Source organism: Pseudophryne corroboree, chromosome 6, assembly GCF_028390025.1.
Source record: "Pseudophryne corroboree isolate aPseCor3 chromosome 6, aPseCor3.hap2, whole genome shotgun sequence".
Lineage (NCBI taxonomy): Eukaryota > Metazoa > Chordata > Amphibia > Anura > Myobatrachidae > Pseudophryne > Pseudophryne corroboree.
In genome coordinates, this window is record NC_086449.1 from 26,782,298 (window position 1) to 26,788,976 (window position 6,679).

The window sequence follows — 6,679 nt, forward strand, 5'->3', positions numbered from 1 at the left end:
GGCCATCCCTACTTTGAAATATGGAGTACAAATCATTAATTACTTGACAGCCTTCTATTAAATAATTATTTTAACAATTCTATACGTTATATCTACATATACTGTATATATTTGTTATTTATGAGAAACCATTATTCAGGTGTCTGTTTACATGATATATTTTGTGTCCCAGCAACAAGGCACAATATTTGTGTTTCCGCAGTCCCTCCAAAGGTAATTGCGCGGCGCCATGCTCTTTATTTATGCCGGCGTCTTGCACCTGCAGGGCTCCTGCTGCGTTATACACCTGCGGGCCCTTTGTGTATACCCCATGCTGCACCGTCTTCATGATGCAAAGCACCTCCGTGGTTAATTTTAACCCAATGTTTGTCTCGTGATATTTTTAGTTTTAAATCCTATTTTTTTTTTGTAGGCTAACGATATTTCGTGTCCTGAAGCCTCTGCTGCCCGTCTGTTCTGTGTGCGCAATAATACCACAATGCCAGAGTGATTAATGGCTGCTGTGTTATCAGAGGAGTAACGATGGCAACCCATCTCCATGGCAACCCAACAATAGGCTCTGAGCAGCCACGTAGGCCCAAGCGTGTGTGTCACTGTGTTTGTGTATTTTGAAGGGGGGGGGAGGACAGAAGGGTCAAGTACAGCTACTAAACACACATGCTGGGGGGCCCCCAAGCTGACCCTTGGTGCTGGTAACGAGAGCTGAGGGAGGGGGGGGCGCGGGCGCAGCCGTGTAATGAAGTATACGGAGAGTCAAGAGAGCGGCTTGTAATGAAATAAAGAGAATAAGGACCAAAGGGAAAAGATCTCATAGGAACGTCGGGGAGGAAAGCCAAATAAATTAGCGTGCAAATATGGTTGCGGCTACGCAGTTATTATGACAGCTGGGATCGGGGTCAGTAAATATTAGACAAAGTCTCTGATTTATTTCGTTATTTTCATTCTGAAACTGCCAATCTTCCTGGCATGTTAGTATGCGCTACTACAAAGCGGCTGGATCGCGTCGCACAACATGAGGAAACGGCACAAAATGGAAGCAAGAAAACAAAATGGAGACACACAGGATGCATGTGGGCCAAGTTTGTTATTGTTGTCAGTGTATGGGGAAGATTTCTGGGAACCGGGAGAAACAGTCGTGACCTCCGCCTCAGGAGGTATTACCCTGTACTGACTGACAGGCTGCCCAGAACATTACGCATCACACTCTGGGAGAGATGTATCAAAACTTGGAGAGAGATAAAGCAGAGAGGTTGCTCGAAGCAATCGATCACTGTAGCTTCTGTCATCTTCCTAGCACAGCCTGTAGAATGATGCTTACAAGATGGTGGGTTGGTATGAGCAACTTCTCGACTTTCTCTCTCTCATCTCCGTCCACCTCATCCATCTAATGTGTCGCCTTTCCACCTAGTCTCTCCTATCTGTCTCCCTCGCCTCTCATCCATCTTACCACGTTCCCACTTCCACTTCGGCTCTCTCATCCTGGTCTCTCTCCCATCTCATCTCTCATCACTGTCCCTCTCTCCCCTTGTCTATCTCATAATCTACCATCCTTTCCCCTTGTTTATCTCATCTTTGCTCCTACCGCCTTTCACTAATTTCTATTAGCCTCCGGTCTGACTCACTCATCGCTGTCCCCCCACCACCACCACCTCACACTCTCATCTCTGCCCCTCCTCTCTCACTCGCTCATCTCTGTCCCCTTCACATGTGGGGGCGATGACGGGGGTGTAGAGTTGTATATCCATACAGCACTGGGTGGAGATTAGTGGCTGTGTTTGGGCATCAGGCAGCCAGTGAGAGCTGAGAATGTAAGGAAGGGACTAAGTTTGTGCTAGACTGACACTGTAGTAGGTTATATGATAGATACATATATTTATGCTGTGCGATGCAGGTGTTCCTGCTGGTGGACTCTTGATAATGCAAAAAAATAGAGAAATGGCGGAACCCTTATTTCTCTGACGTCCTAGTGGATGCTGGGACTTCCGTAAGGACCATGGGGAATAGCGGCTCCGCAGGAGACTGGGCACAAAAGTAAAAGCTTTAGACTAGCTGGTGTGCACTGGCTCCTCCCCCTATGACCCTCCTCCAAGCCTCAGTTAGATTTTTGTGCCTGAACGAGAAGGGTGCATGCTAGGTGGCTCTCCTGAGCTGCTTAGAAGTAAAAGTTTAAATAGGTTTTTTATTTTCAGTGAGTCCTGCTGGCAACAGGCTCACTGCATCGTGGGACTAAGGGGAGAAGAAGCAAACTCACCTGCGTGCAGAGTGGATTGGGCTTCTTGGCTACTGGACATTAGCTCCAGAGGGACGATCACAGGTTCAGCCTGGATGGGTCCCGGAGCCGCGCCGCCGGCCCCCTTACAGAGCCAGAAGAGCGAAGAGGTCCGGAGAAATCGGCGGCAGAAGACGTTCCTGTCTTCAAATAAGGTAGCGCACAGCACTGCAGCTGTGCGCCATTGCTCTCAGCACACTTCACACTCCGGTCACTGAGGGTGCAGGGCGCTGGGGGGGAGCGCCCTGAGACGCAATAAAACACTGTAAAAACCTTATATGGCTAAAGAAATGCATCACATATAGCTCCTGGGCTATATGGATGCATTTAACCCCTGCCAGTTTTCCTGAAAAAAGCGTGAGAAAAGGCCGCCGTGAAGGGGGCGGAGCCTTTCTCCTCAGCACACAAGCGCCATTTTCTTTCACAGCTCTGCTGGAAGGACGGCTCCCTGACTCTCCCCTGCAGTCCTGCACTACAGAAACAGGGTAAAACAGAGAGGGGGGGCACTATTGGCAGCTAATATATAAATACAGCAGCTATAACAGGGAGTAACACTTATATAAGGTTATCCCTGTATATATATATAGCGCTCTGGTGTGTGCTGGCAAACTCTCCCTCTGTCTCCCCAAAGGGCTAGTGGGGTCCTGTCCTCTATCAGAGCATTCCCTGTGTGTGTGCTGGGTGTCGGTACGATTGTGTCGACATGTATGAGGAGGAAAATGATGTGGAAGCAGAGCAATTGCCTGTGTTAGTGATGTCACCCCCTAGGGAGTCGACACCTGACTGGATGGTCGTATTTAAAGAATTACGTGACAATGTCAGCACTTTGCAAAAAACTGTTGACGACATGAGACAGCCGGCAAATCAGTTAGTGCCTGTTCAGGCGTCTCAGACACCGTCAGGGGCGCTAAAACGCCCGTTACCTCAGATGGTCGACACAGACCCAGACACGGATACTGAATCCAGTGTCGACGGTGAGGAGACAAACGTAATGTCCAGTAGGGCCACACGTTACATGATCACGGCAATGAAGGAGGCATTGAACATTTCTGACACTACAAGTACCACAAAAAAGGATATTATGTGGGGTGTGAAAAAACTACCAGTAGTTTTTCCTGAATCAGATTAATTAAATGAGGTGTGTGATAAAGCGTGGGTTTCCCCCGATAAAAAACTGCTGAATTCTAACATTATTGGCACTATACCCTTTCCCGCCAGAGGTTAGGGCACGTTGGGAAACACCCCCTTGGGTGGATAAGGCGCTCACACGCTTATCAAAACAAGTGGCGTTACCGTCTCCTGATACGGCCGCCCTCAAGGAACCAGCTGATAGAAGGCTGGAAAATATCCTAAAAGGTATATACACACATACTGGTGTTATACTGCGACCAGCAATCGCCTCAGCCTGGATGTGCAGTGCTGGAGTGGCTTGGTCGGATTCCCTGACTGAAAATATTGATACCCTGGATAGGGACAGTATTTTATTAACTATAGAGCATTTAAAGGATGCATTACTATATATGCGAGATGCACAGAGGGATATTTGCACCCTGGCATCAAGAGTGAGTGCGATGTCCATTTCTGCCAGAAGGGCGTTATGGACGCGACAGAGGTCAGGTGATGCAGATTCCATGATGCAGATTCCAAACGACATATGGAAGTATTGCCGTATAAAGGGGAGGAGTTATTTGGGGTCGGTCTATCAGACCTGGTGGCCACGGCAACGGCTGGAAAGTCCACCTTTTTACCCCAGGTCACCTCTCAGCAGAAAAAGACACCGTCTTTTCAAACTCAGTCCTTTCGTTCCTATAAGAACAAGCGGGCAAAAGGCCACTCATTTCTGCCCCGGGGCAGAGGAAGGGGAAAAAGACTGCACCAGGCAGCCTCTTCCCAGGAGCAGAAGCCCTCCCCCGCTTCTGCCAAGTCTTCAGCATGACGCTGGGGCTTTACAAGCGGACTCAGGCACGGTGGGGGCCCGTCTCAAAAATTTCAACGCGCAGTGGGCTCACTCGCAAGTGGACCCCTGGATCCTGCAGGTAGTATCACAGGGGTACAAATTAAAATTCGAGACGTCTCCCCCTCGCCGATTCCTGAAGTCTGCTCTTCCAACGTCTCCCTCCGACAGGGAGGCAGTATTGGAAGCTATTCACAAGCTGTATTCCCAGCAGGTGATAATCAAAGTACCCCTCCTACAACAGGGAAAGGGGTATTATTCCACGCTGTTTGTGGTACCGAAGCCGGACGGCTCGGTGAGACCAATTTTAAATCTAAAATCCTTGAACACTTACATAAAAAGGTTCAAATTCAAGATGGAATCACTCAGAGCAGTGATAGCGAACCTGGAAGAAGGGGACGATATGGTATCTCTGGACATCAAAGATGCTTATCTCCATGTCCCAATCTTCCCTTCTCACCAGGGGTACCTCAGGTTTGTGGTTCAAAACTGTCATTATCAGTTTCAGACGCTGCCGTTTGGATTGTCCACGGCACCCCGGGTCTTTACCAAGGTAATGGCCGAAATGATGATTCTTCTTCGAAGAAAAGGCGTCTTAATTATCACTTACTTGGACGATCTCCTGATAAGGGCAAGATCCAGGAAACAGTTAGAGTTCGGAGTAGCACTGTCTCAGGTAGTGCTACGTCAGCACGGGTGGATTCTAAATATCCCAAAATCACAGCTGATTCCAACAACACGTCTACTGTTCCTGGGGATGATTCTGGACACAGTCCAGAAAAAGGTGTTTCTCCCGGAGGAGAAGGCCAGGGAGTTATCCGAGCTAGTCAGGAACCTCCTAAAACCAGGCCAAGTGTCAGTGCATCAATGCACGAGAGTCCTGGGAAAAATGGTGGCTTCTTACGAAGCAATTCCATTCGGAAGATTCCATGCAAGAACTTTTCAGTGGGATCTGCTGGACAAATGGTCCGGATCGCATCTTCAGATGCATCAGCGGATAACCCTATCTCCAAGGATAAATATTCTGGAACTAAGGGCCATTTACAATGCCCTAAGTCAAGCAAGGCCTCTGCTTCAGGGTCAGTCGGTATTGATCCAATCGGACAACATCACGGCAGTCGCCCACGTCAACAGACAGGGCGGCACAAGAAGCAGGAGGGCAATGGCAGAAGCTGCAAGGATTCTCCGCTGGGCGGAAAATCATGTGGTGGCACTGTCAGCAGTGTTCATTCCGGGAGTGGACAACTGGGAAGCAGACTTCCTCAGCAGACACGACCTCCACCTGGGGGAGTGGGGACTTCACCCAGAAGTCTTCCAAGTGATTGTAAACCGTTGGGAAAAACCAAAGGTGGACATGATGGCGTCCCGTCTCAACAAAAAACTGGACAGATATTGCGCCAGGTCAAGGGACCCTCAGGCAATAGTGGTGGACGCTCTGGTAACACCGTGGGTGTACCAGTCGGTGTATGTGTTCCCTCCTCTGCCTCTCATATACAAAGTACTGAGAATCATAAGAAGGAGAGGAGTAAGGACTATACTCGTGGCTCCGGATTGGCCAAGAAGAACTTGGTACCCGGAACTGCAAGAGATGCTCACGGAGGACCCGTGGCCTCTACCTCTAAGAAAGGACCTGCTCCAGCAGGGACCTTGTCTGTTCCAAGACTTACCGCGGCTGCGTTTGACGGCATGGCGGTTGAACGCCGGATCCTGATGGAAAAAGGCATTCCAGATGAAGTCATCCCTACCCTGATCAAAGCCAGGAAGGATGTAACCGCGAAACATTATCACCGCATTGGGCGTAAATATGTTGCGTGGTGTGAGGCCAAGAAGGCCCCCACAGAGGAATTTCAACTGGGTCGCTTCCTGCATTTCCTGCAAGCAGGACTGTCTATGGTCCTAAAATTAGGATCCATTAAGGTTCAGATTTCGGCCCTGTCGATCTTCTTCCAGAAAGAATTGGCTTCAGTGCCTGAAGTTCAGACGTTTGTCAAGGGGGTACTGCATATACAGCCTCCTTTTGTGCCACCAGTGGCACCTTGGGATCTCAATGTAGTTTTAGGGTTCCTAAAATCACATTGGTTTGAACCACTCACCACTGTGGAATTAAGATATCTCACATGGAAGGTGGTCATGCTGTTAGCTCTGGCGTCAGCCAGGCGTGTCTCAGAATTGGCGGCTTTGTCATATAAAAGCCCTTACCTAATTTTTCATTCAGACAGGGCAGAATTGAGGACTCGTCCTCAATTTCTCCCTAAGGTGGTTTCAGCGTTTCACATGAACCAACCTATTGTGGTGCCTGCGGCTACTAGGGACTTGGAGGACTCCAAGTTGTTGGACGTAGTCAGGGCCCTGAAAATATATGTTTCCAGGACGGCTGGAGTCAGAAAATCTGACTCGCTGTTTATCCTGTATGCACCCAACAAGCTGGGTGCTCCTGCTTCTAAGCAGACGATTGC